This window comes from Cynara cardunculus, assembly GCF_001531365.2.
Source record: "Cynara cardunculus var. scolymus isolate 2C chromosome LG 5, CcrdV1, whole genome shotgun sequence".
Taxonomy (NCBI): domain Eukaryota; kingdom Viridiplantae; phylum Streptophyta; class Magnoliopsida; order Asterales; family Asteraceae; genus Cynara; species Cynara cardunculus.
In genome coordinates, this window is record NC_037532.1 from 25,570,468 (window position 1) to 25,585,140 (window position 14,673).

At 35.1% G+C, this 14,673-nt stretch overlaps 1 non-coding gene across 1 annotated transcript; it reads left to right on the forward strand.

Moving 5' to 3' along the window:
* The first annotated feature begins 9,814 nt into the window (after positions 1-9,814).
* On the forward strand, positions 9,815-9,922 carry LOC112513858. The gene has a single exon (XR_003069325.1). It is a non-coding gene; the product is annotated as a small nucleolar RNA R71 (small nucleolar RNA).
* The last annotated feature ends 4,751 nt before the right edge of the window (positions 9,923-14,673 follow it).

Below are 14,673 nucleotides of genomic sequence, written 5' to 3' on the forward strand. Positions count from 1 at the left end.
AAAGAGAAAGGGTGGGGGGGGGGGGGGGGAGGCTCCAGGGAAAAAAAAGACAAATTAAAAAGAGTTATATTAACAAGTAAATCCTACAAGTATACATTGCTTAAAAGTATCGTCCAGAACAAGTAATAATGGTAAGTAATACTGAATATCGTTCCATAGAGCTTTAAAATGCAAAGAGAGTCACAAAATTAACTTTAAAATGAGATTTCAAAAAGGGGTTTTTGGAAACAATAAAGTTTCAGAGAGTAAATCACTTTGAGAGAGTTGGTAACCAAATACTGAAATGTAACAATAATTAAAAGATAGTATGGATGCAAGATTAGGTTAGATTTCAGCAACAAGGTGGAATGGACATTACTACATCAATAGCTTCCTACAACACTACTGGATTGGACGACCTTCCAAGGAAGTGCAGATTAGACCATATGTTGGAAGTGCACCTGGTGATGCATCAATCCCGAACTATTACAGATCTTGCCTTTCTCTCCATATAGTTTTGCAACCGTTAAGATTACTGTGACTCTTTATAGCCTCTATAACATGCTTATTAAAAATATTTGTGTTGTCTTAGTTTTAATTCCAACTCATCTGAATAAAATAACATGGGTTAATTTGTCAAAAATTACCAGATGAAATATTGATACCACTTGTGAATGGTGAAGTAAATTTCTATTAGCAAAGCAATCATTGACTAACACTTGACTTAATCTCACAACCTTCACTTACACCCATACTAAGGTATTTAGCCTTGCATGACTGAATGTAAGTGCTTAAAAATAATTGACATAAATGGAATTGACTGTATGTAAATGACGTAAAAGTAAATTCTGCAAGAAAAGTAAAAAGAAAGCTGGAAAGGTTGCTGTAGCAACAGGCAGTGACTAAGAACAATTAAAAAGTACTTAAAAACTGCGAAGTAATATTAAAAATAACAAAATAAAGCTTTGTTCCTGATGGTCTTGTGAAACTCTCTTCTTCCCACTCTCTAAACAAAAGATTACCTATATATATATGCTAGTCAAGGGGAATCAAAAGTACAAAAGGTAAATAACCATTGGTTATTAACCAATAGATAATACAAAAGATGCTTAAGTACAACAGTAAGGAATCTTTCAGTGTCATCTTCTATCATGATCATCTACCAACAGTACTAGAAGATGCTCTCCTCCAAAATTTGACTTTTCAAAATATCTAACGAGATTGAGCAAGTTGTGCTAATATCCAGTGCTGCAGCAACATACACACATGCTACATCAATGCTTATGTCAGCATTTCATTCACCAAATATATAAAACAGTACCAATCCTGCATCATAGATCCATTGAATTTCAAACCATAAAATAAGACTAAAAGACTTAATAAATGATTGGGAAAGATGTAAAATGAAGGGAAATAAAGTCATAATTAGGTGCTAAAGTATATGTTTTTGCACACTTATCACACCCCCACACTTAAATTGTTGTTTGTCCCCAAGCAACTAAAGTGACAACTTAAAGTGACTCAATGCCTGAAATTTGAATGAAAATTTGAAGGGTGAAAATGAAAAATTAACACTGATGAGATTGATAACAAAACAACACCATAGCCTAGCATAATTCTATGTGTAATCCAATCCTTCCACTTATTTCCATAGGCCAAGAGTCACACTTCCTTTTGTTATACATCTACCAATTGCTAAAAATCGGAATCGTTAGGGCTTTTATTGGTTTTCTTCTTTTGAGACTCATTGCATTCTTTCTTCAATTATTCAAGCTTTTCTATAATGCACAAATAGTGTATATGCTATGCATATTTGATCTTTTCTGCTTTGACTTGAACTTTTTGTATTCTATGCAATTTTTTTGAGCTTTTAGCTATTGTCATATGGGCTTTTGTTGCATACTAGTACATATAATACACACACTCCTTCCCCAACAATTGAATATGTCAATTTCTTAATTGAGGATTCTTGAAGGATAGGGTCATGGGTTCAAAGTGATAGTATATGGGTTGATGTATAAGAAAGAATGGCCTAAGTCATATTCCAAACAATAAGGTGGAATGTCTGTTTGCTTCCCAGGTTGGTGTGCTTGGTTCAAGCCTTAAGTGTTGAAGTGGACTTTTAACATTAAAACTAACTGGGATATGGTTTGTTAACAATCAAACATATTATAAACTTCTAAAATTAAATGCAAAGTTCCTAGACTTAATGTATATAAAACTGAAAAATAAGAAAATAAAATACTATGAAGCTAAGGGTGAAAGAAATGGACCTGCCTTACTTATTGAGAGTAGGTGGTGCTGCATCTTGAGGAATGAGCTCCTCTGCTTCTTTGATAAGCTCTGCTGGGTATGGCTTAATGCTTACATACTTCTCTGGATGTTCCATTGCGTAATCAGCCTCCATGACTCCATCTATCTTAATCTGGTAGTGCCTCTGTAGAGCAGTGAGTTTTCTCATTTGTAGCATGGCCAGATTCTATTATTTCAAATAGGCCAACAACTTTTGTTCACTTTTCTCTACTTTGGTTTCAAACTCCTTTTTTGTGCTTCTCCATCCTTGCCATCCAAATGGCATCTTTCTCTTCCAATCTCCTCAAGAGGGCCTCTTAGTTCTTCTCTAATTCCTTTACCAGATATATGAATGATTTAGTGACAAGGTTGGGCTGTGGTACTGGTGCAGGTTATAATCTTGGGACCTTCCTTGGTTTGGTGGAAGTGCCAGCAACAACAGCATGGGTGGTTGCTGCAACAGTCATAACCTATGCTGTAGCAATGACAGTCTTCTTCATTGCCTCTACATTCTTCTTCACCCTTTTGATTTCTGCACCTCAATGACAACCTTTCTTGTCATAAACTCATCAGTAGGAAAAAATCTTACCATTGCCCTTGTTAGCAATGCATGTATTAAGTATGGGTGCCAAAGATCTCCCTTGCTCTTCTCCACACAAGACTTGATACTTTTACAGATGACCTCCCCCACACTGAACCTTTTTCTAGTCATGATGCAGTAAAGAATCACCATTCTTTCGAATGTCAAGGTAGTGTCATAGGTGGTTGGCTTGAGAGTTTATCTAAAGAAACAAAACCATATGCTTATAATAGGAAGAAGGTCCCTACTGTTTAAGGTTCTAAAAGTCATATTCTTCCATGTTTTTCCAGGTTGTGCAAATGTCGATTGCACTTTCCTGGCATCCTTATCTATGGCATTGGTTACCAACTGATCATACTCGCAAGGGTTGGGTGGAATGATACCAAAAATATTGTCAATGATGGCAGGAACATAACGCACATCAATGGTCCTGACCCTTGGATCTAGCAACCTTTGCAACATTTCCTTTACAAGGGAGAGGTTCAATCAATTAGGTACAACACAAAATATTTCCCATCCAAGCTTGGTGATGGCTTCATGGATGAATGGGAATTCCTTTAAAATTTCAGGGCTGAAACTCTTATCAGCCAAAGCTTCTATAGAAGCCATATTACCAAAGTGGTAATATGCTTCTCTACAACTAAAAGTCCCAAAAGAGACATTGATTCTTCCAGACTTGTTTTGAGTTGGTTGGGATGATACTACTTTCTTGCCTTTGGCAACCTTCTTTATTGGAGTTCAATGCAATTGCGGCTTCACTATCTTCTTCAGTTTTTGCAGCCATCTCTTCACTATTTACAACTACATCCTCATCTTGATAATCATCATCCTCATAGCTCATGTCCTTCTCTTCTTTAGAATCAAAATAGTTCACTATTCCCTTTCCTTTCCCTCCTTCAACATTGTCATTTTTGGTGGTATTGATCACCACATCCACAACCTCTTCCTCCCTCTCTATTGGTTGAGATTGGACTGCCAAAATGGTTTCAAGGATGGTTTGTTTGGTTTCTTTAGGTTCTAAAACAAGTTTAGGTTGTGTCTTGGCTTAGGTAGGGGTGGGTACTATGCTGGTTTCCAATGTAGGAGCAGTGGTTGATTCTCTTAAAATGAAGGCAGTGGCATGTAATGCATCATCTAGGATAAGTGATGTTGGTGGATTGGATTTGGCAACAGGGTTGGGTAGAGTTTATGAGTTATGAGCATAATGCTCATTGGTTTGAGGACTTGGGGGTAGAGGGAAACGACCACCAAGCAATAAAACTTGGTTTTCATCATTAGTAAGAAATGAGGGTTCCTTATTGATATCAATATTGAGAGCTTTGTGGCTAGAAGAACCCGTAGAAACAGAATGGGATGAGGTTTTGGTTGTAAAATGTTGAGTTGTTCCATGGTGGCTTCAATGGTGGCTTCCTGGTCGAAGAAGACCTAGCCACCCGATTTTTTTTTAACAACAGTTAGCTTAGCAACCTCCATTGATTCAATTTCTCTTGCCTTCTTCCTCAAACTTCTTCTTCTTTCACTTGGTTGATTAGACCCTTTTCTTCCTTCTTTTTTCTTAGCCTTCGGTTTGACTTTCCCCATGATAAAATTGTTGTGAATATACCTGCACTCCACAGTAAATTAGCAGACCCTTTTGGTGTAAAAATAGTAAAAGTGAATGTTTGGAAGCAAGTGGTGCACTTTAGTGGTTTCAATCATGGAATTTGGTTCGGAAGGAACCAAACTAAAAGGAGTTGAAGGGGTAGTGGTTACAAACCAGCTAAGGGCAAAATAAGATACAAAGGTAGAGGTTTAGGGTTAATGATGTTAGAAACATGGGAAAATGTTGAGAAGCAGATGCTTTCTGCTAAAATTTGCTTTTCTAAAAGGCATGTTTGCAAACCCTTGAGTGTATTTTCGGCTGACAAGACTTGTGAGCCAGGTGCAGGTTGCTGCAACAATCCAAGAAATTGCTACAACAACTGTACATTTGTCACAAAAATCTTATTCTAAAAAACATAAAACTAACCAAACCTTCAAAAACAAAACACTGTATTTACATATGTACACTGTTTAATGGCTGTGACAACCTTCAACATCAAATTCTAGGAATGAATGAGGTGTACCATAGATGTGGTACCTGTGATTTCTACAACATCGTTATAGGATTTCACTCTTTGACCATTTACTTTGAAAATGGATCCATTGTTGGGGTCAATGAGTTCCACTACTGCATGATGATGGACATTCTGAACCTTAAATGGCCCTTGTCCACTTGGATCTTAGTTTTCATAGAAAAAAGTTTCAACCTTGAGTTAAAGATCAATATCTTTTGACCTGCTTCAAATTCTTTTTGAGAGATCATCTAATCATGCCATTTTTTAGTTTTCTCTTTGTAAATCTTTCCATTCTCATATTTCTTGATCCCTCAACTCTTCAAGCTCATTGATTTGTAGCCTTCTTCTTTCACCTGTAGGATTTACACACATATTACTCTCTTTCAAAGCCCAAAAAGCTTTGTGCTCAAGTTCTAGTGGTAAGCTTCTCCAAAGACTAGCTTTTAGGGATACATTCCAGTGGCGGGTTTTATAGGAAGTTCTATAGGCCCTAAGAGCATCATCAAGTTTGAAGGATCAATCCTTCCTTGTTGATTTTACTACTTTTTCTATTATACTCTTGATTTCTCTATTTGAAAGTTCAACTAAGCCATTCGTTTGAGGGTGATAAGAAGTAGCAGCCCTATGGCTTATGTTGTACTTTTCAAGAACTTCTTTCATCATGTTGTTTACAAAATGGGTACCCTTATCACTAATCATAGCTCTAGAAGTACCAAATCTTATAAAAATATGGCTATGTAAAAATTTGACCACTGTCTTTGCATCATTGGTGTGACATGCTGCAGCTTCTCCCCATTTGGATACATAATCTACAACTACCAAAATATACTGATAGTTTATAGACATGGGAAATGGTCCCATAAAGTCTATCCCCATACATCAAAGAGTTCAACTTTAAGAATGTCATTTAAGGGCATTTCATGTATTTGGGAGATGGATCCAACCCTTTGACATTCATTGCACCTTTTAACAAAGCTATCAGCATCTTGAAATAGGGTGGGCCAAAAAATCCAGATTTTAGGACTTTGACTGCAGTTCTTTGGCCACCACAATGGCCACCATATGCAGCAACATGAAAATGTTGCAATACTGCAGGCACATCCTTATGAGGTATACACCTTCTAAGGATCTGGTCAGCCCCTAATTTAAACAAAAAAGGGTCATCCCATAGATAATTCTTTGCATCATGGAGTAACTTTTTTCTTTGGTTTTTATTTAGCTCTATGGTATGATCCCAACAACCACGAAATTTTCAATGTCTCCAAACCATGGGGCTGTAGAATGCTGCAACATTAAGAGCTGCTCATCTAGAAATATTTATTGATTTTATCAGAGCTTGATTCTCCTTTCTGTAATCTTGACAAGTGATCAACAACTTGGTTATTTATTTCCTTCATGTCCACTTTTTCAATATCAAACTCTTGTAGCAAAAGCACCCACCTTATTAACCTTGGCTTGGCATACTTTTTAGAAGTCAAATACTTAATGGCAGGATGGTATGTATGAATAGTGACCTTAGTCTCCATTAAGTAGGATCTAAAATTTTCAAATGCAAAGACCACAGCCAAAAGTTCTCTTTCAGTCGTTATGTAGTTTATTTAAGCATCATTTAGAGTCTTACAGGAATAGTAGATGAGATGGAAAATCTTTTCCTTGATTTGGTCTAAAACTGCACCAACTGTCCAATCATTTGCATCACACATTAATTCAAAAGTTTTTTGTCCAATCTGGTGTGATAACAATGGGGGCAGAAATCAAAGCCTTCTTCAAAGTGTCAAAAGCTGATTTACATTCTTTGTTGAAATTTGACGGTTGGTCATGTTGCAGTAATAGACAGAGAGGTTTGAATATTTTTTGAAAAGTCTTTTATAAACCTTCTGTAGAAACTAGCATGACCCAAGAAACTTCTTATTCCTTTTATATTTATGGGCTCAGATAGACTCTCTATAACCTCTAATTTAGATTTGTCTACCTCTTTTCCTTTCCTTGAGATTACATGTCCTAACACAATACCTTCCTTAACCATGAAGTGACATTTCTCCCAATTTAGAACCAAATCAGTCTCCTCACATCTCTTAAGACCTTGTTCTAAATTCCCCAATCATTTCTCATAAGAAGATACATAGACAAAGAAGCCATCCATGAATATCTTCATAGTGGTTTCCAATATATTAGAGAAAATGGACATCATGCATCTTTGGAATGTGGCAGGAGCATTGCATAGTCCAAATGACATTCTTCTAAAAGCAAAAGTACTAAGGGGCAAATGAAAGTAGTTTTCTCTTGATCCTTAGGTGCAATAACAATCTGTTTATAGCTTGAATAACCATCTAAAAAAACAATAGTATTCTTTTTCAGCTAATCTATCCAACATTTGATCTATGAAATGCAAGGGGAAATGGTCTTTATGGGTTGCTTAGATGAGCTTCCTATAGTACATGCATATTCTCCATCCTGACACTATCCTAGTTGGGATTAGTTCATTCTTCTCATTTTCTATTACAGCCACTCCTCCCTTCTTAGGCACACATTGGACAGGACTTACCTAAGAGCTACTAGCTATAAGGTAAATAATGCCAGCATCAAGCCATTTCAAAATCTCTTTCTTAACCACTTTTTTCATCACAGGATTCAATCTCCTTTGAGGTTCAACACAGGTAAAGTCCTTGTCTTCCAAAATGATTTTGTGTTGACAAATAGATGGACTTATACCCTTTAAATCAGAGATGGTCCAACCAATGGCTTTGGTATGGGATTGAAGCATTTTTACTAACTGCTCTTCCTGTTTCTCTTCTAATGATGATGAGATGATCACAGGTAGCTTGTTATCTTCTCCCAAAACTGTATACTTAAGATGGCCAGGTAGTTGCTTCAATTCTAAGTCTGCTTGGGGATTCTGTGGATGGCAATGGGTTCTGTTGGGTTCATCTTCTAATAGTTGAAACATCTCATCACTATCCTCTAGATCAATATCCTCCTCACCACTATATTTAGATAGTTATATCTTTTCACCTAGGATTTCCTCTAAAAATTACTCATAACACCATGGCTCTATACCACTAACCACAGAACAATCATCTTTCTCCTCAGGATATTTCATTGAGTTAAAACATTAAAAGTGACATTTTGGTCTTGTACTCTCATAATCAACTCTCATTTTTGGACATCAATGAGGGTTCTACTAGTAGCTAGAAAGGGTCTTCCTAACATAATATGAGTGTCTTTAACTGCCTCAAAGTCAAGGACTATAAAAGCAACATGGAATATGAACTTGTCCACTTGTACCAACAAATCCTCTATCTTTCCTTTAGGAAATGCTATGGATTCATCAACTAACTGTAAGACAACAATGGTTGGCATAGTCTCTTCTATCCCTAAGGTATTAAATACAGATAAGGGCATAAGATTGATGCGAGCACCTAAATCACACAAGGCTTTTCCAACATTCTTCCCACCTATTGAACAATGAATTGTGAAACTTCTAGGATCTTTAAGTTTAGGGGGAAATTTGTTTGACAAGAGGGCACTACATCCTTCAGTAAGGGCCACAGTCTCAATTCAATCAATTTCTTTTTCTTACTCAATATATCTTTCAAAAATTTGGCATAATTAGGCATAGTCTCAATTGCCTCCACCAATGGAATATTGATGTGTAATTGTTTAAATACATCGAAGAACCTTTTATATTGAACCTCCTCCTTTTGGTTCTTAACCTTTGTGGGTAAGGAACATAGGGTGGAACTAGGTTAATCATTGGTTTCTTAGGATTTTGGATAGTAGGCCTTGTATGTGTACTATCTGCTAGTTTGGATGGTGGTGTATTAACATGGTCTTTGGGTGGTGGACCTTTGACAACACTATCTGGACTTGACTTTGTGGTTTTTGGTTCTATTTCACTAGAAAAAAATTAATGGGAAATCTGATCTACTTGGCATGGATACAAATCCTTGGTTTTCTGCAGGTTTAGAAACAACTGGAAGGGGGTGCTGCAGCAACAAGTGGTATTGCTGTAGCAATTGGTCCAACTTCTACAATGGCTTTTCACGAAATTTATACTAGATCTTTTCCACTCCTTAAGGTCACAACTTTCACATGCTCTTTGGTCAGTATCTTAGGGATCTCAGTATCACTGGTAAAGTTCCAACATGCATGTTCCTCAACTCTAATGTTATTTGACCAATTTATGTTTCTAAAGTTCTGTTGTTAGCATTTTGATGATTCATTGCTGAGTTGGTTTGATTTATAAAACCTTTTAACAATGCCTCCAAAGAAATGGATGAATCACTTTGCTGGTTTGACTTGTTTTGAAAATTAGACTGATGCTGAAAATGAGCAGGTTGACTTTGAGAAACAATTGGTTGAAAACCTTATCTTTGCTCTTTTACAACTGATGGATTTAAACATGGACTATTTCAAGAGAAATTAGGATGGTTTTTCCAACTAGAGTTGCAGGTGTTTGAAAACTGGGCAGGTCTATTGTGCACATAATTCACAGATTTAGAGTTAAGGTTGCATTGGTCAAAAGTATGACCTGCACCACAATATACGCATTGGAAATGTAAGGATTCAAAAGCAGTTGTTGTAGCAACAATGTTAGCAGCAGGGACAACCAAGTTTTTCAACAAGCTAGTCATTGTTGTTACTTATGCTGTAAGAGCTGTATAAGGATCTATTTCATGAATGCATATTGCTTTTCTGGGTATTATTACTCTAGGATTTGCCCAATGACCATTGTTTTTCTCCAAAATATCAAAACCATCATTTTAGGTACCGGAAGTAAAGGCTCCACCCGCAGTAACATCGAAACATTTGTTTAACAATAGTGTCAAGACTATTGTAAAATGTTTCCAACTGTATGTAGTAGAGTATGCCATGATGTGAGCATTTCATTAGTAATTTCTTGTACCTCTACCAACCATCAGGAACTACTTCATCGTCTAGTTGTTTAAAAAGATAAATTTCATTTTCTGAACTTGGCACTCCTGGTTGGGGGAAAATATTTTTTTAAAAATTTCTCAGTCATCTCACTCTATGTGGTGACTAAGTCTGGTTGCAAAGAGTTGTACTACACTTTGGCTCTGTTTCTTAATGAAAAAGAAATAACTTCAGCCTTAAGGCTCTATCAGGAATTCCATTAAGAATCAACGAGTCAGTGACTTCCATAAAAGATCTAAGATGCAAATGAGGATCCTCAGATGGTAATCCAACATATTGATTCTTTGTTTGTAACATGTGAAACATGATGGGCTTAAATTCAAAGTGGTCACCATCAATAGTGAGCCTACGTATTCCATGGTATAACTGATTTAACATTGGAATAGTGTAGTTCATGATGCCACCAGTCTTTGAATTTGCAAGCCTAATAACTTCCTCCTCAAGATTGAGTCTTGGATCAGGTCCAAATTGAGCCATTTCAGAAGCAGCTAGAATAGGCAACAAATTTCTTTGTACCTTTCTTCTTCTTCTTCTTCTTCTAAAGGTTCTTTCAATGTCCAGATCTAATTCAAAAATAGCTCTGTGAGGTATCCTTGTCATAAACCACTAAAAAGAACATTTGATGGTAGAAAAATAAAATTTTAAAGTAACTTAAAGAAAAACTCTTTTTGGCTAAAATCCCCGGCAACGGCGCAAAAAACTTGGTGTGTGGAGATCTATACCCTCAAAAGGTTATATTAACAAGTAAATCATGCAAGTATACATGGCTTACAAGTATCTTCCAAAGGAAGTAATAGTGGTAAGTAATACCGAATATCGTCCCATAAAGATTTAAAATGCAAAGAGAGTCACAAAAGTTAACTTTAAAATGAGATTTCCAAAAGGAGTGTTTGGAAGTAATAAAGCTTCAAAGAGTAAATAACTTTGACAGAGTTGGTAACCAAATACTAAAATGTAACAACAATCAAAAGATAGTATGGATGCAAGATCAGTTGGATTTCAGCAACGAAGTGCAATGAACATTACTACATCAATAGGTCCCTACAACACTATTGGATTGAATGACCTTTCAAGGAAATGCAGATTAGACCATATGTTGGAAATGCACTTGGTGATGCATTAATCCCAAACTAGTACAAACCTTACCTTTCTTTCCATATAGTTTTGCAACCCTTAAGATTACTATGACTCTTTATAGCCTCTATAACACACTTAGTAAAAATATTTGTCTTGTCTTAATCTTAAGTCCAACTCATCTAAATATTATACATGTATCAATTTGTCAAAAATTACTAGATGAAATATTGATACCACTTGTGAATAGTGAAGTAAAATTACTATTAGCAAAGCAATCATCGACTAATACTTGACTTAATCTTACAACCTTCACTTACATCCATACTAAGGTATTTAGCCTATCATGATTGAATATAAGTGCTTAAAAATAAATGACATAAATCGAAATGATCGTATGTATATGACATAAAAGTAAATTCTGCAAGAAAAGTAAAGAAAAAGCTGGAAAGGTTGTTGTAGCAACAGACAGTGACGAAGAACAATTAAAAAGTACTTAAAAACTGCAAAGTAATATTAAAAGTAGCAAGGACTCAAGCTTAGATGAAGCTTTATTTCTGATGGTCTTGTGAAACTCTCTTCTTCCCACTCTCTAAACGAAAGATTACCCCCCATATATATACTAGCTAAGAGGAATCAAAAGTACAAAAGGTAAATAACCATTGGTTAATCTATTTCCCGACCATCGATGAACTGATCCAATGGATAATACAAAAGATGCTTAAGTACAAAGTAAGGTATTTTTCAATGGTATCTTCTATCATAATCATCTGCCAGCAGTACTAGAAGATGCACTCCTCCAAATTTGACTTTTCAAAATATCTAACGAGATTGAGCCAGCTGTGCTAATATCTAGTGCTGCAACGACGTACACACCTACTACAACAATGCTTATGTCAGCATTTCATTCATCAAATACATAAAATAGTACCAGTTCTCCTAGCTCCATTGAATGTCAAACCATAAAATAAGACTAAAAAACTTAATATAGGATTGAGAAAGGTGTAAAATGGAGTGAAATAAAGTCATACTTAGGTGCTAAAGTATATGTTTTTTTGCACGTTTATCAGCGTCCTACATAACCTTAATGCAAACTTGTCTTCTTACTCTCAGCTCTAACTTTATGTCTTTTATTTTATACTTTTGTGTATGTTATTTGAGTCTGTTCTTTTTTGACTAGTATAAAAAAGATTTGGATAAAAATAAACGAAATAAAAAAAAAGTCTCATGCATCTTATATCCTTAGATTTTTTTTTTTCATAGTTTGAATAATCTATCCATTACTACCAAATTTCTAGAACTAAACACCAATTCTCGGTATCTATATTGATTAAACCTTGAAACTCTAGAAATGACATAGACCATCTTTATTTAACACTTGACTGATACACTTTTCCTTTGTCACCTTACCTAAGTCTTTGAGTTTTGATATTCCCTCTACAATAAGGACATAATTATCCATAATTTGTAGTTTATTTGTCAATCTAAGCAATCTTTAAGTATTCTTATTCTTCTATTATGTTCATTACTCTAAGTATTATCTGAGCACCCATTTGGGTGTGGGTGTGAGTCAAAAGCTAAAACTAATGGTGTTGCCATTTTTACTAACTCTTAGACTTGGTCATTTGAGTAGGGACTTTAATTCAATGTGGACAAGACAATCACTTTTAAGTGTTAATATTAAATTTTAGACCAAGAGATGGGCGGATTTGGAAATACGACTTGAGTAATGCAAAAAGATTTGAGAAAGTTTTTATGAATACGTAGAGATACAGGTTTTTGCATGATTTTGACTTAGGCTCAAATGTTGGTTGAGATTAGTTACAAAGAGATTTAAGCATTGATCCCCGTCCGGTAGAACTACGACTCATGGAAATCAACTTAGTTGGATCGACAGGTCGTTAGTTGGCAAAAATGGTGACTTGGTGGGGACATATGGCCACTCTTTGTGGAAGTTCACTTTCGAGATAAGGACTTCCATAAACATTTTTGTGGCAAATTTCTTTAACTTTATCATTACCACAAATGTCTAGGGAAAGCTTATACCCATACCCATTTCTTTAAATTAATTAATTTTTTTACTTAAATTGTTAAAAACACCAAACTCAATAAAAAAGTAAATTCTTTTTCTTTAATTGAAATCAGTGTATTCTCGACTTAGTACTTGAAACTCTGAAGTTCAATCCCTGTGGAAACGATCTCGGTATCTTTACCACTTTATTACTTATAATGATCATAGTGTCTAATATGCACTCGAACTACCACTGTGGCAACACAGGAGGCCCCTTCTTTAGACCTATACGATTTTCGCTATCAGCAACCAAATGAGATTATTAAGTAGAAGATTATTCCTAAAATAAATCCATTAAATATGACATTATATGAGATACTTAGGGAAGGTGATTATCCCTAAAATATGAATCAGTTAAAAAGACACAAATACCCCTGTTTGCACGGTTTGTAATATTTAGACGATTTGCAAAAGAATGAGACTCTCTCTCTCTCTCTCTCTCTCTCTATATATATATATATATATTATCAGAATTTGTAAGGGACGGTGGTGGTATTTTTGTAATGTAGCTAGTCTTAGTATGTATTTCCGTTTGAGATTGTAAGTTATAAAGGCAAACATGGGATTTAACAACACAGTCATGGCTTCATTATATGGTTGTTCCTAAAATCTTATATCTGTCTTTAAACGAGATGAATCATCACCAATTTCAAACGAATTCTTGAAGATTCCATGATTTTTCTACATCTTTCATGCTTAATAAATTATCAACAACAATGGATACTGAAGGAGACAATAAACATGGAGAGTTGATAAGTGTAACGACATACCCATTTTAGCACATTTTTTATTATTTCATTTTATCTTATTTTTATTATCCCAATTACTAATTGCGTCTTTTATTCTTATTTTATTTTTACTGAGTCTGGAGCTAAGTTACAAAATTTTGGTCATGTTTGTATTTGAAAAAGATAAACAAAAGTAATTTGTTGACTTGCTGTAGCAACATGTTGCATCATCTTAAACTAGCTGAGTTGGCGATCTAAACATTATTCCCTTTTTGAAGAAAAGTTGGAGATTGGAAGGAATAACTCAGGTGATGGAAAGAAGAAAATTATTGCCTAGTACTTTTAGAAGTTGACTTTTGTATTTGGTTTATACCTTTTAGATAATGTGCCTAATGGAGCTAGTAGTGTTGATTATGGAAGATATATCAAGCTTTTCTAAGCTTTGATCTTGCCAACTCTCTTGTGTAATAACGTAGTTTCAATTTCAAGTTCTTAATCTTTGGTTAAGGCTTGTTGCTACAACAACTGCTATTGTTTTCACGACTTCATATTTTCTGCATATTTACATTTTTAGCAAGTTACTTTCATGTTATTTACTTTCAAGTATTTAATTCCAGCAATGATAAGCTAAACACCCTAACTTAGGTGTGACTGAAGGTTAAAAGAATAAGTCGTGTGTTATTGGATAATTGCTTTTGCTATAGTAATCTACTTCACTATTCACTCTTGGGTTTAATATATCATCTCGTAATTTTTGACTATTCAACACATGTAATTTTACTTAGATGAGTTGGACTTAAAATTAACACACCACAAATATGTTTACCAATAGTGTTAATAGAGACTATAAGAGTTGTAACAACCTTCATATATGGAAAGAAATGCAATATATTTGCTTGGATTTATACTCATTTTGGG